This window comes from Macaca nemestrina, chromosome 8, assembly GCF_043159975.1.
Source record: "Macaca nemestrina isolate mMacNem1 chromosome 8, mMacNem.hap1, whole genome shotgun sequence".
NCBI lineage: Eukaryota > Metazoa > Chordata > Mammalia > Primates > Cercopithecidae > Macaca > Macaca nemestrina.
Window position 1 is genome coordinate 55,081,983 of NC_092132.1, and position 27,259 is coordinate 55,109,241.

The 27,259-nt window shown below is 35.4% G+C and overlaps 1 long non-coding RNA gene across 3 annotated transcripts in view; it reads left to right on the top strand.

The window, feature by feature from the left end:
- Nucleotides 1–27,259, top strand: part of LOC105497280 (uncharacterized) — a 326,269-nt gene that overhangs the window by 297,902 nt on the left and 1,108 nt on the right. For 2 of the 3 annotated variants that reach the window (XR_003021600.2, XR_011606904.1), the window contains one exon: nt 17,119–17,406. The exons of the other annotated variant lie outside the window; for it this stretch is intronic. This is a non-coding gene — a long non-coding RNA (uncharacterized lncRNA). Of the gene's footprint in view, nt 1–17,118; nt 17,407–27,259 lie in introns of those variants that run through there. 3 annotated transcript variants of the gene reach the window in all.

Here is a 27,259-nt window from a genome sequence, read left to right on the forward strand (position 1 = left end):
ATCGAGATATGTAGATATATAGCATTTCTAGTTTTTCTAGATTCTCATTGTTATACTTTCATAATAGAAAAGACAGCTTTAAAATATTGCATGCATTTTTTCTTTCATTAGAGATGTTAGTTTTAAAATATGCCTATAATCTCTGTGAATTCTATTTAAATTTGGTGTGAGATAGAGAAAAATAGCTTGAGCTATGAGTGGCCCACACATATTACACAAAATGCAATCTAGAACTTACGGGAATTTTTTTATTTGTGCATAAGTAGGTATTTGAACATATGACAGGCCATGTTTCATGCAGATTGTGTATATTATGAGTGAAGACGTATTTTGTGCAAGTCAGAAAGAGGCATCACTTTCACCACAGCTCGCCTGAGGTAACTGTCTCCGTTGTTGCAGAGCTTCTTGGTGACCAACATCTGTTAGTCCCTTAGGAAGCAACCTAAATTAGACAGGTGGCTGCAAGAAAGTGAGCGACTCTGTGTATGTGTAGCTCCAGAAAGTCAGATATCTTCAAACAGTAATCTTAAGGTAATTTGGGATACTGTCTTATTTTAGTAAGTTTTTCTGATTATAAAAATAATGAATGGTAATCATAACATTGGAAAATACAAAAATGTACAAAGAAGAAAATTAGTTAATCCTGTTATCCCACCTCCAGAGATAACAACTAATAACTTTTAGATTTCCTTCTGGTGAAGTGATCTTTAAAAGCCAAGGACAGGAATATAAGAAAAATGAAGATAAATCTGGCAAGATAAATATTTACTTTTAGTCTGTATTTAAGTGTACATCATTGATGGGATCCATAAAACTTCAGGAAAGTTTTAGTTAAGATAGAAGTTATACTTGCCAAAACATTAACAATTTATGTTTAGAAATAAGAAACTCAATCTCAAGTTATATTACACTCTATAAGCCACATTTAGCTTTTTAAAAATCAAGATGTTGAGTTATGTTAGATTCATTGTGAAATTGACATTTTTGAGTGTAGTTTTATAAATTCTGACAAATGCACACAGTTGAGTTTACAACACCATAAACAAGAAATATAACACCAGAAGGATATCTCAGTGGAATCCTATAGTACGTAGCCATTTGAGATGGGCGTCTTTCTCTTAATACATTTGAGATTCGTCAGTGTTGTTGCATGCATCCGTACTTCATTCCTTTCATTGCTAAATAGTATTTCACTGAATAGGTTTACTACAATTTGGTTTACACATGCACATTTTTGTTGTTTTCCAATTTTGGTGATTATGAATAATACCAATATAAACATTTATGTTCAAGTATTTATACAGACAGGGGTTTTCATTTCTTTTGATTAAATTTCTATGAGCGAGATTTTGGAGTCATAAGGTAAATGTATGTATAACTTTAAAAGCAACTGCCAAACTGTTTTTCCAAACTGGTAGTAAAAATTTGCATTGGCATTGGCAATGTATGATAGTTCCACTTGCTCGACATTACTATAAGCACTTAGGATTATTCGATTTTTAAAATTTTAGCCATTTGAATAGATGGGTGTGATTATAATTTAAATTTCCCTGGTGACTAACAACAGCGGGAATCTTTTCGTGATTTTTTTCTTCACCATCTGTATATCTTCTTTGGTGAAGTATAGGCTCAATGCTTTTGCCCATTTTAAAATACAGTGTGTTTGTTTTCTAATTATTGAGTTGTGAGAGTTATTTATATATTCAGCATACAAGAGCTTTATCAGGTAAGTGTTTAACCAACATATTGTTCCCACATGTGGCTTGTTTTCCCTTTTTTTAGGTTTATTTAAAATTTTAAGTTCAGGGGTACATGTGTAGGTTCATTACATAGGTAAACTTGTGTCACAGAGGTTTGTTGTACAGATTATTTTGTCACCCAGGTATTAGGCCTAGCACCCATTGGTTATTTTTCCTGGTCCTATCCCTGCTTCCACCTTCCATCCTCCAGTAGGCCCCAGTGTGTGCTGTTCCCCTTTATGTGTCCATGTTTTCTAATCATTTAGCTCCCACTTATAAGTGAGAACATGTGGTATTTGGTTTTCCGTTCCTGTGTTAGTTTGCTAAGGATAATAGCTTCCAGCTCCATTCATGTTCCTGCAAAGGACATGACCTCATTCGTTTTTATGGCTGCATAGTTTTCCATGGTATATATGTATCACATTTTCTTTATCCAGTCTATCATTGATGGGTATTTACATTGATTCCATGTCTTTGCTATTGTGAGTGGTGCTGCAATGAATATATGCATGCATGTGTCTTCATGACAGAACAATTTATATTCCTTTGGGTATATACCCATTAATGGGATTGTTGAGTCAAACAGCATTTCTGTCTTTAGGTTTTTGAGGAATCACTATACTGTCTTCCACAATGATTGAACTACTTTACACTCCCACAAACAGTGTGTAAGTGTTCCTTTTTCTTCACAACCTTGCCAGCATCTGTTATTTTTTGACTTTTTCATAATAGCCATTCTGACTAGTGTGAGGTGGTATTTCATTATGGTTTTGATTTGCATTTCTCTAATGATAAGTGATGTTGAGCTTTTTTTCATATGATTGTTGGCCATATGTGTGTCTTCTTTTGAAAAGTGTTCATATCTTTTGCCCACTTTTTTGGTTTGTTTTTCTCTTGTAAATTTGTTTAAGTTCCTTATAGATGCTGGAAAATTGACCTTTGTCAGATGCACAGTTTGCAAAAAATTTTCTCCCACCCTGTGGTTGTCTGTTCACTCTGTTGATAGTTTCCTTTACTATGCAGAATCTCTTCAGTTTAACTAGATCCCATTTGTCAATTTTTGCTTTTGTTGCAATTGCTTTCGGTGTCTTCGTCATGAAATCTTTGCCCATTCCTATGTCTAGAATGGTATTGCCTATGTTGTCCTCCAGGATTTTTATAGTTTTGGGTTTTACATTTAAGTCTCTAAGCCATCTTGAGTTAATTTTTGTATATGGTGTGAGGAAGGAGACCAGTTTCAATATTCTGCACATGGCTAGCCAGCTATCCCAGTACCATTTATTGAATAGGGAGTCATTTCCTCATTGCTTGTTTTGTCATCTTTGTCAAAGATCAGATGGTTGTAGGTGTGTGGCCTTATTTCTCAGTTCTCTAATCTGTCCCATCGGTCTATGTGTCTGTTTTTATACCAGTACTATGCTATTTTGGTTACTGTATCCCTGTAGTATAATTTGAAGTCAAGTAGCGTGATGCCTCCAGCTTTGTTCCTTTTGTTTAGCATTGCCTTGGCTATTAGGGCTCTTTTTGGTTCCATATGAATTTTTTAAATAGTTTTTTTTTTTCCCAGTTCTGTGAAGAATGACATTGGTAGTTTAATAGAAATAGCATTGAATCTACAAATTGCTTTGGGCAGTATGGTCATTTTAACAATATTGATTTTTCCCATCAATAAACATGGAATGTTTTTCCATTTGATTGTGTCATTTCTGATTTCTTTGAGCAGTGTTTTGCAGTTCTCCTTGTAGAGATGTTTCATCTCCCACATTAGCTGTATTCCTAGGTATTGTATTCTTTTTGTGGCAACTGTGAAAAGGATTGTGTTCCTGATTTGGCTCTTGGCTTGACTGTAGTTGGTGTATAGGCATGCTAGTGAGTTTTGCACATTGATTTTGTACCCTGAGGCTTTGCTAAAGTTGTTTATCAGCTTAAAGAGCTTTTAGACCAATACTGTGGGGTTTTCTAAATATAGGATCATGTCATCTGCAAACAGGGATAGTTTGACTTCCTCTCTTTCTATTTGGATGCCTTTTATATCTTTCTCTTGCCGGATTGCCCTGGTCAAGACTTCCAATACTGTGTTGAATACGAGTGTTGAGAGAGGGTATTCTTGTCTTATGCCAGTTTTCAAGGGGAATGCTTCCAGCTTTTGCCCATTCAGTATGATGTTGGTTGTGGGTTTGTCATAGATGGCTCTTATTATTTTGAGGTATGTTCCTTCAACACCTAGATTATTGAGTTTTTAATATGAAGAAAGGGGTGTTGAATCTTATCAAAAGACTTTTTTGCATCTATTAAGATAATCATGTGGTTTTTGTCTTCAGTTCTATTTATATGATAAATCACATTTATTGATTTGTGTATGGTGAACCAACCTTGCATCCTAGGGACAAAGCCTACTTAATTGTGGTGGATAAGCTTTTTGATGTGCTGCTGGATTTGGTTTGCCAGTATTTTTTGAGGATTTTTGTGTCGATGTTTATCAATGATATTGACCTGAAGTTTTCTTTTTTGTTGTTGTTGTGTCTCTGCCAGGTTTTGGTATCAGAATGATGCTGGCTTCATAGAATGAGTTAGGGAGGAGTCCCTCCTCCTCAATTTTTTGGAATTGTTTCAGCAGGAATGGTATGATTTCTTCTTTGTACATCTTGTAGAATTCAGCTGTCAATCTCTCTGGTCCTGGGCATTTGTTGGTTGGTAGGCTATTTATTATTGACTCAATTTCAGATCTCATTATTGGTATATTCAGCGATTCAATTCCTTCCCAGTGCAGTCTTGGGAGGTGTTTTTCATTTTCTTAACGTATTTTTTCTGTTGTGATTCATGCCATTTGTGTCCTACCTAATAAATAAATCCTGGCCTAATACAAAGTCCCACAGATTTTCTTCTTTGTTTTTTGTTTTGTTTTGTTTTTTGTTGTTGCTGCTGTTTTTTCAGAGAAAGGATCTCTCTTTGTCACCTGGGCTGGAGTGCAGTAACACAATTATAGCTCACTGTAGCATTGAACTCCTGGATCCAGGGATCTTCCCACCTCAGCCTCTTGAGTATCTAGGATTACAGGTATGCACCACCATGCCCAGATAATTTTTTTAAATAGGCTGGTCTTGAACTCCTGCCCTCAAGAGTTCCTAGTGCTTTGGCCTCCCAAAGTGCCAGGATTACAGGCATGAGCCACCACACCCAGCTCTTCTTTGCTTTTTATAAAAGTTTTATAGAGTTAGGCTTTACATTTTTGTTTTTCTGTGATCCATTATGGGTTCATTTTTGTACACAGGGTGAGATAGAAATCTAAGTAATTTTTTTCTTTTTTTCCAATTGGATGTTCAGTTATGCTGGCATAATTTGTTGGAAAGATGATTTTTCTACCTTAAAATGTCTTGATCCTTTTGTTGAAAATAAATTGTATGATTCTATTTCTCAGTGTTCAATTCTGTTCCAATTATCTGTCTGTTTGTTCTTTCACTGACATCACAGTGTCCTGATTACTATAGATTTAGAGTGAGTCTTGAAATCAGATAGTTTAAATGTTCCAACTTGTTTTTTCTTTGTCAAAGATTTTTGGCTATTCTAATTCCTTTACTTTTCCATATACATTTTAATATTTACTTGTACATTTCTACAAAAAAAAACCTGAATATAGATCAACATGTGGAGAATTGACTTTTTAACAATACTGATTATTCCAAACCTAATATTTCTAAACCAAATTATAGTGAATCTCTCCACTCATTTCAATCCCCTTTGATTTCCTGCTCAATGTTTTAAAGTTTTTAGTATTCAATCTTGTACATATTTTGCTATATTTACAAAGTATTTTATGTTTTTGATACTATTATAAATGGTAGTATTGTAAAATAATTTCAAATTTTTATTGCTGGTATATAATAATGCAGTTAATTTTATATCCTAAACTCTGCTAAACTTACTTATTAGTTCTACTACTTTTTTCATAGATTTTCAAGATTTCCTACTTAAACATCATAATATCTGTTAATTGAGACAATTTAGTTCTTTTCCAGTCTGCAAATATTATATTCATTTGACTTGTCTTGTTGGACTGGATAGAAGTAATAAGATTGAGTAGGAGAGGTGAAAGCAGACATCTTTGCAATATTCCCAATCTTAAGAAGAATGCATTCAATCTTTCACCATTGAGTATTGTCTTAGCTATAGGTCTTCTATAGATGCCTTTTATTATCTTGAGAATGTTCTCTTCCATTTTGAGTTTTCTGAGAGTCTGTTTTAAATTGATGAATGGATGTTGAATTTGTCAAAAGGTTTTTTTTCATCTATTGAGATTAGTCATATAATTTTTCTTCTTTTTTATAAACACAGTAAATTGCATTGTTAGACTTTCAAATGTCAAATCAACCTTACATTCTGAGAATAACCCCTACTTTTTCATGATGTATATCTGTTTACTATACTGCTGATTTCAGTTGGCTACTACTTTATTGAGAATTTTTGTGTCCTCTCTTTATGGTTGATATAGTTTGTAGTTTAATTGCAATGTCTTTAGCTGGTTTTTCTATAAAGATAACAGAAAATTGCATTGGGAAGTGTTTTCTACTCTCCTATTTTCTGGAAGAGTATGTGTAGAAGAATAATTTCTTCTTTAAATGTTTGGTAGAACTTTTAAGCAAAGTAATCTGGACCAGCAGTTTTCTTGAATAGAAATAGGACTACACAGATTCTCTATTTCTTATTTAGTGATTTTTGGTGGTGTCTTTCAAATAATTTGTGTATTTCATGTAAGATGTTGTATTGTCATAAAATAGCTCATGTATTTCTTTTATTATCTTTTTAATATTAGTATGATCTTTAGTGAGGACCCATCTTTCATTTCTGACATTGGTCATTTAAGTATGCCTTTTTTTCCTTTTTTTTCCTTTTTATCAATCTGTCTAGAGAAGTGGTTCTAAACTGGGGGCAATACTGCCTTCCAAAGAACATTTGATAATGTCAATGTTTTTCATGATGTATATCTGTTTACTATACTGCTGATTTCAGTTGGCTACTACTTTATTGAGAATTTTTGTGTCCTCTCTTTATGGTTGATATAGTTTGTAGTTTAATTGCAATGTCTTTAATCATCCCACAAGTAGTTTGGTGGGATGCTACAGGCATGTAGTGGGTAGATGCCAGAGATGCTGTCAAATATCCTATATAGGGCAGCCCTTAAAAAAGAAAATATTACCTAGCCCGAAATTTCAGTTGTGTCAGGGTTAAAAAATTCTAGTGTAAAGATTGATCAATTTTATTAATTTTCTCAAAGCACTAGCTTTTGATTTCAGTGACTTTATTGCTTTTCTTTTACATTCTTCAGTTTTATTAATTTCTGTAACAAATTACTTCTGCTTTTGGGGAGTTAATTTGCTCTTATTTTTCTACTTCTTAATGAGGAAACTTAAATCATTGATTTGAGACTTTTCTTTATGTAATGCAAGCATAAACATTTAAAGCTATTAATTTCTCTTGAAGCAACACTTATAATGTCTCTCTCAAATTCTGGTATGCTCAAGTCAAATAAATATACGTATTCATTCTCATTCAATTTAAAATACTTTCCAATTTTCCTCATGACTTCAACTTTGACCAAAGACTTATTTAGAAGTATGTTGTTTAATTTCCAAATATTTGGGAATTTTCCAGGTATATTTCTCATTGATTTTTAATTTAATTTTAATATGGATAGAGAACATGCTTTGTATGTAATTTAATTTTAATATGGATAGAGAACATGCTTTGTATGTTTTAATTGTGTTAAACTTGTTGACGTTTCTTCACGGTTCAGGATATGGTCTGTCCTGTTGAATATTCTGTTTTTACTTGAAAAGGATGTGCATTCTGTTGTTGGATTAAATGTTCTATAAATGCCAATTTGGTAAAATTGGTTGTTCAGATCTTCCTTGTCATTATTGATATTTTGTCTATTTGCTCAATCAACTATTGAAAGAAGAGTGTTAAAATCTTCAATAATAATTGTGCTTTTGTTTATTTCTCCTTCAGTCTATCAGTTTTTGCTTCATGTATTTTAAAGTTCTCTGGTAACCATATATACATTTAAGATTTTAGGCATTTTTGGTAAATTAATCATTTTATGATTATGCACTGTCCCTTTCTTCTGTGGAGATATTCCTTTTTCTGAAATCTAATTTATTTAATATTAACACAGTCTCTCCTGCATGGTTTTGATTCATTTTTATTGTATATCTTTCTTAATCATATTACTTTTAGCCTAGCTATGTCTTTATATTTGAAATTAATTTGTTGAAGTAAATCCTGCCTGCTGCCTTCCTCAACTTTGGCAAACTCTTGTCTTGATTTGAGTGCTTATGATTATGTAATATAATCATTGACATAGTTAGATTTAAAACTACCATCTTGCTAGATTTTGTTTTCTATTTTTTCATCTGTTCTTTGTCCTCTTTCTCCTCTTTGTCTGCCTACTATTGGATTGGATACTTTTTAAATGATTCCTTTATCTTCACTATTGACTTCTTTATGCATCTATTTCTAATTGCTTTGTGGTTTCCCTAGCTATCATCTTGCTAGATTTTGTTTTCTATTTTCTCATCTGTTCTTTGTCGTCTTTCTCCTCTTTGTCTGCCTACCATTGGATTGGGTACTTTTTAAATGATTCCTTTATCTTCACTATTGACTTATTTATACATCTATTTCTTCAAGTAGAGTGTGCAAACCTTATAGCAGTGTGCTTGCAAACCTTTCTCCCATCTTTGGGTTATTGTTTTCATACATTTTACTTTTACAGGTTATAAATACCACAATATTTTACAATTTTTCTTTAGATAATCGCTTATCTTTTTCAGTAAATAAAAATAAGAAAAATTTTAAATATTTACCTTAACCTTTTACAATATCTGGAACTCTTCATTTCCTTTTGTAAATACATGCTTCTGATTCACATCTGCCTGAAAGACATTCTTTAATATTTCTTCTAGCATAAATCTGATGTAAATCACTTCTCTAAACTTTAGATTGTCTTAAAAATGCTTTAGTTCACATTTGCATCTGAAAGAAATTATTGCCATAGAATTAAGGATTGACAGAGGGTTTGTTTTTTCCTTCAAAACTATAAAGATGTTGTTCAATTTTCTTCTAGCTTGCATAGTTTTGGATGAGATGTATACAGTCATTTTTATCATTTTTTTTCTTCCATATGCAATGTGTTTAACCCCCTCTGGTTGCCTTCAAGATTTTCATTTTATCTTCGGTTTTCAGCAGTTTGAATATGATGTGTCTAGTTTATGCGTGTGCATATGTGTGTTTGTGTGTGTGTATTTTAATTCTTATTTGTGATTCTTGGTATCTCTTGGATATGTGGCTTAATGTCTTTATTTTGGAAAAAATCTACACTATTATTTCTTTAAATATTTCTTCTGTTTTGTCTTCACTCTCACTCATCTTGGATTGTAATTACACATATTTTAGACCAATCTATGGTATTGTTTAGAAAAGACTGAGGTAAATAGTATATGTGCCTATAAATGGGCACAGATCTTTTCAGGCACTTAGTAAGAGGGATTGTATCAACCTAGTTAGAATTTAGTTATTTAGTTGAGTTTAGATTTCCTTGTTGGTATGAATACCTTCAGGGCTCTATAAGGCATCAAATTGTTCTAAGAATGCCCTGGGTTTAGGCTGGGAGGTGAGATTGCTATGAGCTTTTTCTCAGTGTTTGTGATTCATCCTCATCTTACAATCATTGCTTCATACCTTTGCCACAGGGGTGAGAGGGAGAGGCCTCTCCCCAGCTTCTTGCCCTTCCTTCAGGGGTAGGTTGCAGTAGGCTGTCACTGCTTGCTAGGCTACCAGAGAGAGGGCCCTGTTGTCCTGGTTGAGCATCACTCCTAAGAAAGCCCTGTGAGCCTGAGCCCTCAGGTGTGGTTTTCTCATATTCCTTTCCCTCTTCCCCATAGCAGTCAAACTCTGCCTGTGTCTGTGGTGGTGCTTTGTGAGAGCATATGGTTTCGGTCCCTCTCATAGAAGCAGGAGACCTCTAATGGTATCAGTTTGGTTCAGCCCTCTTTCCTGCCCAGGAGTAAGGGAGTTCTTTTGTCTCTATCTTTCTCCCGCAGCGCTGGTTCTTTGTCCTGAGTGTGGCAGACCTTTCCTCATGTTCAACCCCTAATTTTTTTTCATGAACACTCAGTGGAAATGGTATAGAGTCTGTGAGGGTGCTGCAAACGCCCCTTGGGTCTGAGGATCCCAGGAAGTCTATACTGTCACACTAGCTGAATCTCAACCTTTGACAATTCATACAATTTTAGCTAATTCTTTCTTCCCTCTTGTGGGGTGGCCCTTTCCTCCTACCATAACTCCCATAGTGGAGGTAGTACATGTGTTCCATCTCTCCTTATAGGAAGTCGGGGGGTAGGGGATCTGCCCTCCTTGGATTTTAGGTGACTTGATTTATCTACGACCTCAGCCCACTGACAGATTAAAACAAAATCATATCTGTGGTTTATCTGTATTTTCCTCATTGTTAGTGAGGGAGCAACATTCTTTCTATTACATTCTATGCAAAAACTTACTTTTTATTTTTATTACATAGTCTCTTACATGTCTCATGAACTGAATGTTTGTGTCCCCCTAAAATTCATATATTGAAACTCAATATGTTGGTATTTGGAGGTGAGGCCTTTGGGAAGTAATTAGGTCATGAGGGTGGAGCTCTCAGAATGGATTAGCTATTTTATATGAAGAGACTGGAGAGAACGCTCTGTTTCTCTCATTTCTCTCCATCATGTGAGGATACAATGAGAAGACAGCGGTCTGGGCACTAGGACTCCAGCCCTTAACAGACACTAGATTTGCTGGCACCTTGACCTTTGGAGGTCCTTTCAGCCTCCAAAATGGTGAGAAATAAATGTGGTGTTTAAGCCACCCAATCTATTATATTTATGTTTTAACAACCCAAACTCAAACAATAAGTAAAGCTATTTCTTTAAAATATGGTATAATAGATTATGCTAAAAATATCAGCTTTTAAAGTTAACGTCTCTTCCACAAAGATTAAAAGCAAAACTCTTAGAGATTCGAATTCAAATTATGCTTTCCCTAGTTGATGAAGCTAAAGGGTCATGGAACTCTAGCTAGATTTCCTAGATCTCGTTAAGTATAACCCTACTGAATCTCAGTTCTCCTTTTCTCTTGACCAATTGTTTGTATTATAACACAAAGGGACCTTTTGCTTTAGAAAAGGTCATGACATGATTTCCTTCAAAAGCAAACTCCCTTGTGGATGAAAAATATAATTCAGTTTACTAAATTCAAGGTATAAACAAACAGTGGAAAACAATATTATAGGGTAAGGTAAGGGACTCCTGTTTGGTACATTAACAGAACTGACCATATTTACACTGCCTTCCTACCACCATAGGCATTCTCAGCACCACAGATACCCACTCATAATATAATAAATAACAAAGGAAATAGAACAGCAAGAAATTGTCACTTGTCAATTAAATGTGTGGTTCCATTACTGACACAATAAAGCAGATTTGTCACAGAGGAGCCTGGCTAATTTTTTTTATCACATAAAATGGGAACAATTAATTTGAAATATGTTCCCCTTTGGCTTACCAAGCTGCTGAAGTCTCATGGGAATTTGTAAAACGCATTCCTGATAGAAGCTGGTTCATCAGCATACGGTTGCTACAGTTACGGTATCACTGCAACAGCAACCCAAATGGTGATGCCTTGACAGTTTTTCATTTAGAAAGACCAGAGGAAGATTATTTCAAAGTGTCCAGTTGCCTTTAAATTTATTAATACTGGGTAGGGCAAAGAAGATTATTAAAATGGTCTGAACTTTTCTCTAGTCTCACTCTAATGCCAACAATATCTCACATGAATTAGGATGAATTAGTCTTTCCCATATGGATAGTTTTTAACTAAATTTTTTATTAAAAATGAGATGCAATTACAGTAGGTAATTATACAAGGGATGTTTTTCTTGACTTTTAATATATTTCTGATTTAAAATTATGAAGTCAATCTTTTATTTTTTCAAAGAAACGGATTAACATACTTAATCTTGACTTAGTAGAAATCACACCAGTTTTTATTGTTTTTTTTTAAAATAACTCCTCATTTTTCATGACCTTCTACTAATGGCAAAAAATTACCATTTGAAGAACATTGATTAAAGGAGCTCTGTTTGGTTTTGAGTTTTTATATTTTCTTTTCATTTTTTAATTAGTTCCTACCTTTTGGCACCATTCTCAAATTAGTACTCATTTCTAGCCAAATTTCTCAGGTTTCAAAATGAGCATCTGACAAAGAAGGTGGATTTTGGCAAATGTGAACACTTTCTAAATCAGGATGAATCAAATCAATTCTCTCCTATATTTCTACAGTGTTTCAATCAAATCAGAGGCTTAACTATGAGATATAAAGCAAAGGAACATGTTGGTCCCCCAGACTGGCATTTGTTGATATGGGACTTATTACTATAAAATCACTGCCAAATGAGAAAAAAGAAAGATCAGATACAGAGAGGAGGTGACATTACTGTGTTGTGCCAATGAGGAACAATGTTTTTGGATGCTGCATCTTTTATTTGAGATGAAGTATAAATATATTTGCAGAAGTAATTCTAGACAAATTACATAAGACACCAACTCTAATTCTTTCAGAGATATAGCTCTTAAGCAATTACACTCAACAAATGTGAACAATAGCATATTTTCCCTACTAAACAGTGTAGAAAATAACACAGAATAAGACAATGGCATGTGTCCTAACATTCAAGAAATTTTAATCGGGTTAAGAAAAAGAAGATTAGAAGATAAAACAAAATTTTAAAAGCATGAAAATATATGTAATTGAATACTAAATTGTGTAGCAAAATCTATGTGTGAAAGAAAAGAACATCAGTAAATACTAAGAATAATCGGAGAAGGCTTCATTAGGGAGGTTGGACTTAACTTGAGTCTTAACAGGTAGACATTTGTTAATTAATTCATTCACTCATTTGGCATTCATTCACTAAGAACTGACTCTCTACCAAGCACTCCGTTAATTTCAGAGGACATAAAGTTTAATTATACCCTGACTTAATGATACACACAGTTATTCTGGGAAACATAAACATATAAAAAGTGATGCTAATACAGTATTAGGGCAATTATAGAGATAGGGGAGCGTTGTTGAAGTACAGGGATCACAGAAAGCTTTCTAAATCAGATGCCTGAACTAAATTTTTTTGTTTTTGTTTTCCGGTTTTTTTGTTTGGTTTTGTTTTCTTTTGAGGCAGAGTCTCTCTCTGTCACCCAGGCTGGAGAGCAGTGGTGCAATCTCAAAGGCAATCGATCTCAAAGGCAACCTCCGCCTTTGGGTTTCAAGCAATTCTCCTGCCTCAGTCCCACAAGTATGTGAGACTACAGGTGCCCACCACCACGCCCCGCTAATTTTTGTATTTTTAGTAGAGACAGGGTTTCACCATGTTGGCCAGGCTGGTCTCTAACTCCTGACCTCGTGATCCAGCAGCCTTGGCCTCCCAAAATGCCAGGATTACAGGCATGAGCCACCACGCCTGAACTGAACTAAGTTTTAAAGGATAATTTGCCAGGTGTATGTTTGCTGAAGCATGGAGTCATATCAGGTCAAAGGTGTAGAAATAACTGGTAGGACTTGGACAGTTGGAGGAGATAATGAAGCAGCATTTCAAATGCAGGTCACATTATCAAGTCATGGAGCGAGGAATGAACACGGCATTTCTGGGATAAACCAGCCTGACTGAGTGGAGGGTTTATATTGATAGAACAGAGAAATTTTATTAAATATGTAAAGCTGAATCGATATTTTCTAATTAATAAAAGCCAGGAAGAGGCACTTGATTTTTAGTAGCTGTTAGAGGTGCACTTCTAGAGGGTTAGACTTTTTAACAGGAGTCTGATAATTTACTTAGCAATATTTATCTAGCAGGTGAATGTAATAATGATTTAAATCCCTACATCTTAGTGTTAATGAGGTGAACTAAAAAAGCTATGACTACAATCCATGTGTGATTGACTGGAAAGTGGTATTGGGGTAAGGACATGTTTATTTGCAAGAAATAAAATCTCAATCCAGTTAGCTTAAGTAAAGGGAGACAGTACAAGAATTCAGGCTGCAAACTCACAAGCATGTCAGGACAAGAAAGAAAGTAGGTCAAGCCACCTGGAGGCTTGACCAGTAAGCCAGCAAGTGAGGCTCCTCCTTCAATATCTCAGGAAGTCACCTGCCTCTTGGCCCAGCCCCTGTCTGCTAGGTAGCAAAACATTGTTGCTTCTCTTAGTACCCTTTAGCTCTGCCCGTCACCTATATAGTATACATATAGACAGAAAGCAGTTATTCCCATCCAACATGGCCTTTGTTCATCTAATTGTCATTTGAGACTCCAACTCCAAATTCCTGGCTTAAATAAATTGCTCAGCCATGCTCCAGTTGGGGGCAGGATGTGGTAAGGCACATGCTAGGGAGCACTGCAAGTTTCTGGTTTTGGGGCTGGAGCAGTTGCACTGAGCGGGAACAGTGAGTGAGTGACTGAGATATCCCACAAGGAGAGCCTGAACTTTGACTATAGCAATGGGCATGGGAAAGAAAAACATTTTTTGGAAGAAACAATAAAAGAAGTTGATGACTAGCTACACACAAAGGGTGAAAAAGAAAATATTTCAAAGTTGATATAAAAGTTTAAATTTAATTAACCTAGAGAATGATGGTGCTTTGATAAGGCTAAAAAATTTAGGAGAGAGATCTGACTGGAACAGAAAGGCAATGTATCCCAATGGAAAGAACAATAAGTTTGAGATAATTAAAGGCTCACATGAAATGAAGTAGACAACTAAAAATATGGAACTGAATCTAAGGTTATAAATAGAATTGGATGTTATGCATTAAAATTAGCTATATGATGGTGAGAGTTAAAGCTATTTAAAAAGTACAATGGGAAAAGGTACTTTTTCTGAAGGAGAATATAGAAAGCGAAGAGTTAGGAGTCAAGAACTGAGACTGGGAATAACTACAAGGAGGACAATTTGGGACCCGTAAGTAAATGTCCTGTCCAGCAAAGAAAATAGAGAATGGGTGGCCAGAGAAGTCTGGGGAAAATACAAATAGAGTGCCATAAAGGAAACAAAAGCACCAATGTCTCTCGAACATTTTTTAATGATATGTTTTATGCCTAATTCAAACTCAGAATGGGAGCAGCTGACCAGCTACATTTTTTTTTTTCCCATTTCTGGTTTTTACTTTTGCTGAAACTAAGAATTTTGTTTTTTCAGTTTTAAATGTCACTTATTTTTAAATTCAATATTTCCTAAAAGAGTTATCAGGACTTTTTTTTTTTTTTCAGATTGGAAATTAGTTAGCTAGTCTATGTAGATAGCTAGGAAAAAATAAATGGTTTTCATTTAAGCCATTTTTTTCCTTCAGTAATCTCCTTACCTGAACTCAGACTAAACTTATGAAATTTTAAGTTCAAAAGAGACCCTTTTCAAAATATTAGGAGTTGGTGAAAGAGGCATGAACAATGGAAGTCAATTTTCAATGGTAAATGCTATAAGAAGAAATTGGCTACAGCTTCCTCCAAGCTGGAAAAAGACAAGAGAACCTACGGGAAAAAGTTTGCTGCTCTTAAATTAAAAAAGAAAAAAATCAATGAAGTAAAATTACAATAGGGCCAGATGAAAGACTATGTGCTTTTACAGTTAAATCTGGTTTTGGTATAATAAGGAGGTATTGGGAACATGAACCCAGCCTCCTGCTAGGCTCTTTTCTTTCAAACACTGATATTGCCTTTAAACTAAAAACGTAGCAAATACCGTGACTGTGTTAAATCTAAATACTCTACCTCTCTATATAAAGCTCATAGTTGTACTAATTGTTCTAGCAGTCACTTCATACTATTCATTCATTTTGAACTAAAACCCCCTAAGAATTTTTCACATCAACCTCAACAAAGACTGTTTGTCTCGATTCTGTATTTAATCAAGTGACTTTTGAATCTGAATTTGAACATTTGCATTTTCTTTATGAGTTTTATCTCTTTCATTTTGGCACACACCTTTCAAATGTTTTTTGAATTCTTATGTTGTCAAAGACATACCAGTTATTTTCATAGCTTTCTGGTTCCTAGAAATGTAATTACCATGCCATATTTTTCCCCTCGTTCATTTTAAAATTGAGTTTCTGCTGAATGTCAAACTCTGTGCTAGATGTCAGGGGTACAGAGAGAAATCAAGTAAACTCTGACCTTAAGAGCCCCACAATCTTGTTGGGGAAAAGGGAGGAAAATATATATTTTGCAAACATTGTGACAAATGCAATGACAGAGATAGGCTCAGTTGATTATGGAATTAAAAGGGTGATGTCTTGTGAGAGTGTGAAGACAGGGAAGTTGGAGGATGGTGTAGGGGACAGAAGAGGCCTTACTACACGAGAGTAGGCTTCCTGGGAAAGGCAGTGCTTTCTCTTGTTTTCCTATCAATCAAGGGTATTGATCTGATTACAGCGTCCTGCAGATAAATGCTGAGGAACTCTAAATCAGTGATTCTTGAAATGTGATCTCCAGACATATTAGCACCGTGTGGAGATGTGTAGAAACGCACATTCTTGGGCCTCATCCCAGATGTGCTGTATCTGAAACTATGGAGTAGGATGCAGAAATCTGTTTCAACATGCCCCCTCAGGTGACTCTGCCACCCACTCAAGTCTGAGCACTGCTGCTCTAAATGCCAATCCTTTAATTAGTATCTCATCGTGGTCATTCATTCCTATGGTAGCAATGGAGAAGTGGAGACACCTGAAGATGAAGTCAAAGGCTCTGCTTGGGAATACCAGCTCAGCCACTCACTAGTCTGTTTGGAGCAAATTACTTAACCTTGCCATTCAGACTACTGATTGATCACATCTTCCTCAGATTACTATAAAAATAAAATGAAAATATGTGTTTGCAAGTACCTAGCCCATTACCTAGAGTAGGAACCTTTTGTTTGTTTCACAACAGACTAATGAGTTTACCTATGTTGATACTATGAAAAAGCCATAGAAGGCTCTGAAGAATATAGAAATACGTGAATGTTTTCCTCTGGATAAGTGGACATGAGAGTTATCGTCAACATTCGGAAAGCAGTACCGTAATCCATCTTAAGATGGATTTTCACTTATCAATCTAAAGGGAAATAATTGATAAAAGGAGGATTCAATTCAGTACAGCAAGACATAGTCTAATAATGGAAAGGATCAGGGCAGAGGGGTGGAGAGTCACTGCAGTTTTCCATATAAGAAGACATTTTTACTTTGGTGGGAGAAACCACCATATACCTTCCCAAGCAAGCATCAGTATCTAATTCTGTATGATTGTTACCTTTAGCAGGTTATTCTGCATGGTTTCTGAAGATTCCCAAATATTTCACAGCAAGAGGCAATGGCTCTCCAACTGAAGATGCTTCTGCACTCTGCAAATAAGAAATTTTTACAAATGAGTCATCACATCCATATTGTCTATATGTCACAAATATAAATACTTTCTGTATTTCCTGAAAATCTTCATGACCCACTTTATTTGTGGCATCCTACTAGCTAATGTTCCAAGTTTACACAATTATACTTTGTGTCTCATTCTCTTCTGGGTTTATAAAAGAGGAAATAAATGTGTAAATATGCTAACCTTATTAAAATTTATTTACTTACCTATTTTATGTCTTTGATGTTGAAACATGCATCATTTTAAAATAATATATTTTCTGTTAATATTCTTTTGCATGATGGAGTCTTTATTCTTTGCTAAAATGAGGTAAATGCATTTTTTTAAAAATCTGAGAAAGGCCTGGGATCTATAAAAAGGGGACATTTCCAATGAGATTAAATTTTAATATTCACAGAACTACATCAAAGCAATTAAAAAAGAGTGAGTTAAATATAGCTTTCCCCTGACAGAGATGCTGCCCTTAGTAGGACACATTGCTATATTCTGTAACCAAATACACTGCCCCAGTTTACTTTAATTCTAGCTAAATCTGTATACCCTCCAGAGTGGTATCCTTGAGAAGTTAAGCACCACGGTTATTTAAATCAATGATAAAGTGAATAGCAATAATGGGGCTTGCCAGGTGCAAGTGATTGGCAGATCTGCATACCAGATTCAAGCAGACTATACACATTGACCTTGTAGGCAACACCCAGGACAACATTGTGATAGCAAATATTGTAAGGGTCTCTGATCAGAGGCCATCTCTTCTAACAATTACTTACTGTGCTAGCACAAGGCATGCTCCCAAAGTTAAACAATGGTACTAAAATTATGATGGAGCTATTTGCCATATTAGGTGAGTTTCTTAAGAGCAAGACCCTTGATTTACCCATTTCTATATCCCCTAGAACTTGGCAAACACTGAATGTTTAGTGAGTTATTAACAAATAAATAAATAAGTTAATTTGTGGGAGTTGACATCTCCAGATTGCCACTTTCTCCCTTTGATGCATTGCTTATCACGTGGACTCCTTGTGCTTTAAAATAACCGCCAGGGGTTGCTGTTTTATATTTTTTAACTTGCAATGTCTTCAGCATACTTTTTTAAAAACCCTAACACACTTCTGCAAATTGTATTTTTCAAAGAAGTCCACAGTAATATATACCATCTCACATAATCTTCTTACAGGTGATATTGACCTTCCTGCCATTGAGCAGTGAGGTCTATGCCCCTCCTTTGAACCTGAATAGACTTGCCTTAACCATTGGAGTATGGTGGAAGCAACGCTGAGTCACTGGAGCATAAAAATACCTTGTTCTATTAGTAGGCTCGCTCTTGACACCCAGCCACCATGCTATGAGAAAGCCAAGCAGCCATATGGAAAAGCCCCTTATAGGTATTCTAGCCAAAAGCCTCAGATGAGGCCCCAGCCAATAGTCAGCATTAACAGCGAGATATGTGAGCAAGGAGTCCTCGGATGATTCCAGCCCTCAGCCTTCAAGTCTTCTTGGTCTTCAAACCACTCCAGCTGATGAAAGCAAGGAACAGAGACAAACTGTCCCTCCTAAACCCAGCCCAAATTTTATGAACCCAGCCGATTCATAAAAATGATAAATGATTGCTCTTGATTCACATCACTGCAATGGAGATGATTTGTTGCAAAGCAATAGATAACTGGAACACATACATACCAATAAGTGGCTAATAACTGCACAGTTCAGTCATCACTAAATGAGCACACCTGTGTAATCATCATCTAGTTCCAGAAATAAAGCATTAGTAGTATCCCAGAAGCCTGTCCAGATCTCTTCCTGTTGTAACCACCCCCCAAAGGTAACCATTATCCTGATTTCTAATACCAGAGATTAGTTTGGAATATTTTGAATTCTATATTAATGGACTCACACAATAGGTACTCTTTTGTGACCAATTTCTTTATCTCAATATTATGTTTGTGTAATTAATCCATATTGTTGCAAAATCTGTAGTTTATTCAATTTAATTGCTATGTACTATTGTATGAACATACAATACTTTCTCTGTTCTACTGTTGATGAATATTTGGGGTTCTAACAAATGATACTACTGTTAGTATTCTTGTGCATGTCTTTTGGTGTACATATTCGTCGTATATTTGGGGGTGTTATGCCTAGGAATGGAAATTCTGATTCATAAAATATACAAATGTTTGTTTTTACTGATAATACCAAACTATTTTCCAAAGTAACAGCACCAATTTACACTCCTATCAACAATGTATAATGTTCTTCCCCAGCACTTTGTAATTTGAGTCATTCCGCTGGACAATATTAATGTGCATTTTCTTGATGTTTAATGAAGTTGAGCCCTCTTTATGTTTGTTAGCTATGTGTGTATTTTCTTCTGTAAACTACTTGTTCAAGTCTTTTGCCAATTTTTATATTGGGTGATCTTGTCGTTTTCTTATATGTTTAAGAATTCATTATATTCTACAAGTCTACAAGAGACGTGCCAACCGCCAACTCCCCTCAAAGACTATTAAATTAACCTAATGATCAAGCAAAACCAAATTTCTTAACCTACTGTTGTGATGAACAGCATCAGTTTGACACTCTTCAGTCTCAGAAAAGGGAAGACAAGAGTGGATATCCATGGAATTTTTTAAAATCTAAAATCAAATGATTTATGAATCTTTCAATACAGACATCTGATTGGGCCTGAGAAAAATTCATAATAAATTAGTATAGGATTGAGGGACCACAAAGCAAGGGTCATAAAGTGAGTCTTCATAAACAAACAGTTGTTGTATGAGATTTTCCACTAAGTAAGCAAACTATTGTACTGAGAAGGAGGCAGTTTTTCTAGATGAACAATCTACTCTTTGGACAAATTAGTTTTCATGAATTTCCTGAAGCAAGTAGTGAAGTTATTTATTGTTTTCAGTCTTATCTTTTTGGCAAAACTTTCCAGAACAAATTGTAAGTGGTCTGTTTCCAGTCCTGAGAACTAAGCTCTGTAGATGCAGGTGGTTCCAGTTGTCAGACCCTGTGTCACAGACATTTTGCAAATATTGTCACTCCTTTGTCGCTTTAGAGTGACCATCCTGATTTGTCTAGGACTCTTCCAGTTTTAGCACTAAAAATTTATGTTGCAAGAAAGCCCTTAGTCCTGGGCAAACTGGGATGGTTGGCCACCCCACTTGCTTTGTTTCTCTTAAATGTATCTTTTGACAGACAAAAGTTCTTAAACTTATTGTAGTGCAGCTTAACAGATTTTCTTAGGATTAGTGCTTTTTGGAGTCCTGTTAAGAAATCTCCTCGACAAGTTTTTACATATAGCCTAGATTTAATAAACATATAATGTAAACTTTTGTGAGAGTTTGATAGTTCAAATGGATTTCCTATGCTTAAAAGTCCTTGTATATATTAATTTTGAAAATGATACTTCAGTACCAAAAGCTAAGCTACTTAAAGAATCCATTAAGTCTTTTTTATATTGTTATTAAATATAATGAAAGAATGAGCAAACTTTGATAAATGATGGTAGAAATTTCATGAAAAGATTATGCTATTTATGATTAAGCTTCATGACTCATAGTAAATGAAAAAATATATATCTGAGGGTTTTCTGTCTTTTTTTCCCCAAATAATGCTGAAACTAGAGCCTAATGTCACAAATATCACAAGCTGCTGGTAGCATTACATTTTTTGACAAAATACTTGGTAGTCACTTTCTCATTTTTTTTTCTTTATTTCTTTTTTGTTGTTGTTGTTGTTGTTGTTGTTGTTGAGACAGGGTCTCACTCTGTTGCCCAGACTGAAGTGCAGTGGCATGGAAACAGCTCTACAACCTCGACCTGGGCTCAAGTGATCTTCCCATCTCTGCATGGCTGGAATCACAGGTGTTCACCACTATGCCCAGCTAATTTTTTTTTTTTTTGTAGAGATGGAGTCTTGCCATGTTGCCCTGACCCGTCTCAAACTCCTGGGCTCAAGTAATCCTCCTGCCTTGGCTTTCCCAAAGTGCTAGGATTACAGGCATGAACCACCATACTGGTCTTCTTTCTCAAAGTTAATGTCCTCAACAAGATAGATCCACCTCATCTCCATCTATTCCAGTCTAGATACCCTACAAAATGCTCATCATCTGATTAAAACAATTACGACAGGACTCACTCTTGATCTTTTTCATACCAGCTCAATAATTTCATGGCAGTCCTTATCAGTTGAACCTTTGTTTGGGCATTTATGTCATTACTATGTGTAAGGCACTGTACTAAACACCATTAGAGAGACAAAGACATATAAACAGCAGTCTTTGCCAGGCATTTCTCCTCCTTAACACTTTGTAGTCTAAGTTTCAGAAGTCTACACATTTTATGAGTTTTCTCAAACCACTTATCACCTTTGCTGCCTCCACCTTCATCATAATGCCAAGCCTTATATCTCCTTATTAATGTTCTTTGATGTGAGTTCTATCACTCCAAAAGTAAAGTGCCGTAGTCCTACACTAGATGGAAACTAAGACATTGTTGATTCAATTACTTAATGTATTAATCTTTCCATAGATAACCATATATCTTTTATCTTGTCTCATATTTCTTATAACTTCCTGGATTTTTCATTTTATCCTTAAGATACTTAAATATTTAAAACCTGCTTTATATTTCCAGAGTTGGCCACAATGGAGTAAGCACACACACACCCCTACTTGTTTTTTCTACTGATTATACCTAAAAATTCTGGCAAAATTTTAAAAATCAAAATCTGAGAACTCTGAAAAGATGAATTGGAGAGGTATGCCAAAACCTGAAGAATGAACCATAACAGGCATGATTTTTCTGGTTTTATTTTTCATTTTTTACCTCCTGACTCTAACCCAATAGAACCCGAGCCACAGAACTGCACTAAAGCAATAGAAGAATAGTTCAGGTACCTTAAACCAGTCTTTCTAGCCAGGAGAACTGACAGAGATGGGTCCTGTGATCCAGTGAATGTAGGGGAGTCCTCATTGTTTTCTTCCCTTTCTTTTCTCGCAACTTTGCCCCAAAAGCAGCCCCACTCAAGCAGAACTATGTACCAACATGAGCATGTTAAGATAGACTTTTTTTTCTATCCAAGTGATATGGAAAGAGGAAAAATTATATGGCTGTATTTGCCCTTTTAAACTAGAGACACATACCCACCTTTTAGTCCCATCTCTTGTTTCTACATTCTATTATTATTGAAATGTCATAGTCCTAGCCAACTACAGAAATTTCCAAGGTAGATAGATCAGCTGGCCTCAATTTCAGCCCACTCCATACATGCTCTAGGTAATAATTACAAAGGAACTGGAATTAGACTACTTACCAGTAACATGAGATGTTAAAAGTCATGGAAGAATGCCTCCAGAATTTTGAAGGAAAATTATTTTCAATCTAGAATTCTATACCTAAAAAACTATCAACCAAATGTGACTGCAGAATAAAGAATATTTCTAAACAACCAAGAACTGAAAACTATGTCTCATGTATCCTCTTTTATAATATTACTTGAAAATGTGCCCCAGCCAAATAAAGAGGTAAATCAAACAAGAAAAAGACATAAGATCCAGGAAATATCAGCCAATGCAGGAGATTAATTTTTAAAATCCCAGAAAATTGGTTTTTCAATGTGCATAAGAGAGCAATCATTTCATATTGGAGTTAGAATATGAAAGTGTCCAAGAAAGATATCCAGGAAATAGGGATTTCATAGAAATGATACTATCCTTGAGAAGTTTTAAGAATTGAAGAATGCAATAATGATAGAAAATAAAATGAAAATATGTAAGGCAAGAAGTATCCCCAGGGAAAACAAAAAGTTGTGTCAGAAAGGAAACTTAATCAGAGTTTGATTCTTGGCAGTCAAATGAACAATATTTAATAGTCACGGTACAAATATTGTTTATATTTTAAAAGTTTATAATTATTCGATATAAAAGTATTAAAAAATAGTTATGGTTAGGGAACTGAATACAAATAAAAATAACACCGATGTTGCAAAAGTAATTGCATAAGTTGAGAGTTGGAGATAGGGAAGGAGAGATATCAGGAAGGGAAAAGACACCAACAATCTCATTTTACAAACTGGGGAGTCCAAAGGCACTACCCACAATTAATAGAACAGAAAATAGAGCTATTAATAGTTGTATATTATTTACAGTTACAAATTTCATTAATAGAGAACTAAAAACTAAATATATAGAAAGGGACAAAGGTGAAGTGGAAGTGAATTATATTCTTCTCTAGCATAGATAAAAATCAATAGATAAGGTCTAATATTAATAAATTATTTTTAAGATATGTAGTGTTAAGAGCAAGGGTCAGAAAACAATGGCTTGCAGGCCAAATCCAACTCATGACCTGTTTTTGTATGCCTGGTGATCTAAGAATGCTTTCCTTTATCTTTAAAGAGTGGTCAAAACAGAAGAACGTGTGACAGAGACTATATGTGGCCCATAAAGCCTAAACTATTTGCTATTTAGCCATTTAGAGGGGAAAAAAGTCAAATCGTGATTTAGAGATGTGGGAGACACTCCTCCTGGGGTCTTTTGTACTCAAACACACCTTGCTGCGTATGCTAGAAATGCAGCAGCCTTAAATAATGAAGTAATATTTCCCACAGGTCAGATAGCAGGCTTGTTTACTGCTCATAATGAAACAGTGGACTCCCTAAGCTCAATGATCCTGCCCTGTCAAACAATTCACTGCATGTGCGGCTGACATTTGTTCGGACCCTCCTTGTCATCCCATGGGACTTGAGAGGACAAAGGGAACTAACACAAACAAGACGATGCACATGTTACTTGCTGTGCTGTCAGTAATGCATCATTTTTCACTGACCTAGGAGCATCATTGGAACAGTAACAGACTAAGTTATTCACTTACCAGCAATGTAAATTCAAGTATCAGAGGCTGAGGTGGGAGGATCGCTTGAGCTCAGGAGTTTGAGATCAGCCTGGGCAACATAGTGAGAACTTGTCTCTACAAAAATTGTTTTAAACATAAAATACTAAATTCAAGTCCCAGACCCTGATTGAGACAGCTATAAAAATAACTGAAAACAGAAACAAGTAAGTGTTCATCTTTGCAGTGGAGAGAGAGTGGAGGCCAGTCAGGGAATCATTACTTTTCACACAAGACCTTCTTAGTATTTTATTTTTAAAATATATATGCATATGTTACTTTGATCATACATATATATAGTAAGATACTCCCACACATCACCACTGTAAATTGAATCTGGCCAGATTCGAAACTATCTTTGACAAGTACAAAGCAGCAGATGTGACAGGTGTAACTTTTAAACTTGGACCTTAAGAGATCTTCAGCCTCTACCCAGAATTCTTAATATTCAAATCCAGCCATGGTGTTGTGAGAAGGCCAAAATATATGGAAAACCACATGGAGGAACAGAGAGGCACCTTGGCCAAGAGCCCCAACTGAACTCCTAGCCGACTGCTAACCAAGTGCTCTTGACAGTCCTACCTACTTGAGTACTCAGTTGTCTTCAGCCCCTAACAACTCTTCACGAATTAGAGGAACTGCACAGCTGATCCCAATCCGTCCATAGACTTATGCACAATAATAAATCATTATTGTTCTTTAAGCTGCTAAATTTTGGAGTGGCTTATTATGTAGCAAGAGATAGCCAAAATAGTATACATTTAATGTATTTAACCCACGTGATAGATTAAAGGTATCTGCATTAACATATCATCCTTGGATTGTTTATCCAAATACCTTATTTCCAGCCTTTTATATCTTTTGACCATTGACTGGTCATACAGAAATTATTTTTTCTTACTAGTAGTCATGAGTGAGGCATATGTCGTGTCTCTTTTCAACACAATGTATTGCTTTCCTAGAAACAGATCTGCCACATGTGCACCACTATTAGAAAATTTGCTTTTGAGGGACAAAAATAACTACAGTTTACTCTAACGTGCCTTATTAGGAATGTTTATGTTGCTATCATCTTACCAAGGACTTTTACATAAGCTATTTTTATCCTAATTGTTTTGATGCATTTTGATACATACATACACACAATTTTTAAAAACTTCGATTACCTACAAAGAGAACATGCTTAGTTACCAGACAAATGCTAAGATGATCTCCAGATGTGTACCCTATGCCATCTAGTGACCTTTAAAGCTATGCTTTGCACCTTCTCATTCACATGCAATACACTGACTTTATGAGTTAGGACCCTGTATTTCAGTTGTAATCATGGCCCCCAAGTCTTTCACCTCAAAGAGCCTTACCTCCACTAAGCCTGTTCTTCGCTTTCATTGCTTTTGCAGGCTTCTTTCTCCTTTATATTCCCCCAACCATTAACCTTTTCTCTTAGTATTTGCATGACTCCTCTCTTGTCTGTCCACGATCAACCGTTTCAGCAAATCTACACAAGCATCACCAGGCCTCTTGATTCTCTGCAGTGTTAATACCTATGCCATCTGAGCATGAATAGAGAAAATCACTGGTGATCTTTGTTGGATTATGACTCATTCCAGCTTCAACTGAGACCTCACTGCTACTGAGCAATGATTTCTCATCTTGTATCGGTTCCATCATATATTTCTCTAATAGCTGCTTAAAACCTTTACCTTTCCTCTTGCATCCCCTGCTTACCTGGAGCCCATCTGATTCTCAGTCCATGATCTCATCTCTTGTTATCCAGCCTCCATTATTTTCTTTTGCTAATATTTGGAAAAAGTGTCTCTTCTCTTTTCCAAAGTCAAATTATTCAAATGTAAATCCCTAATTATTGTTTCTTTTGTAAGGACCTCTCCATTAATTTCTTTTATAGGACCTACCAACACATTGGACGGCCTTTCATAGACTTGTGGCCTTTGTATGGCTCTCATGGCCTTCCTCCTGGACTTCGGTAATAATATATTAAAATTCATGTTTCCATAGGCCTTATTAGGGTCCCATTCGTAATATTAAGTCAAGTTTCTCTAGCTTGAAAGCCTGCCACTCTGCTTCATTATTTCCCAGTGTTCACTGGGTTTCCTTCTAGATTTAGGAAACTTACTCTGATCTCACACTCTACTTGTGTAGAGTGTTTCTCACTCTACTTATGTAGGTTTATACCTTTTTATTTTACTATTGTTTTCATGGAGCCAATAAGACAAAGAGATCAATGCATGTGGTGATCTGCCATCTTGAATTGGAATTCATTTTTTTATTTTTTACAATATGCTTGTCTCATTTGCATATGTAGTATATTCATAAAAATCTCTGAGGTCACCAGTTTAAGGATATAATTCCTTTTGCATTATTGAAATTTTTCCTGTTTTTCCCAATGCATTTTTTTTCATCCAGTCTCTCTTGTCTTGCAGGCTTTCCTCAAATATCTATGATCCTTTGTTGCTTGTTTATATATATAAGAATAAGGCAATAGAAAGGCTGACCAGGTGCTGTATGTGAGATGAGCTTGCTGGCTGGCAACTTTGCTTTAAATTGAGTGAGAATAAAGCCAGTCATTATGCTGGGGATCTCTTCTTTAAATCTATAGCACCCATAGGACCCTGGAGGTAGATTAGAGGCCTCTTTGACTACAGTGGCCTTCAAGGATATTCTAGGCTATGGCTTCCTTCACTCGGTTCAGTAGTCACTATCCCTTCCTCAGCTTTCTGACTTCCAGAGATTTTGTTAAATGTTATGTCCACTGATGATCCCTTCTATAGTTCATTATTTCTGTTGGAAACTATGTCACTTTTATGTCATTCTTTAATTGGTTGCCTTCTTTAATGTCATTCCTGTTTCTGTAATTAGGTCATGGGAGGAAGAGTTGATAAACTTGTCTTTAGTCTGACATTGAAAACTTGAATCCATTTTTAAGTTTTTGTGATTGATTTTTTGATATGTGAATCTCACAACACCTCTACTTCTTCTCTCTCCTGCCAATCATTAGCCCTAGAATTTCCCTGATTTCTGATTATTAGCATATTAAAGAGCAATAAAATAATTGATCTTAGTATTAACAGATTAATGTAGTTCAGTCTTAGCTTACTGTGCACAGTGATTTATTC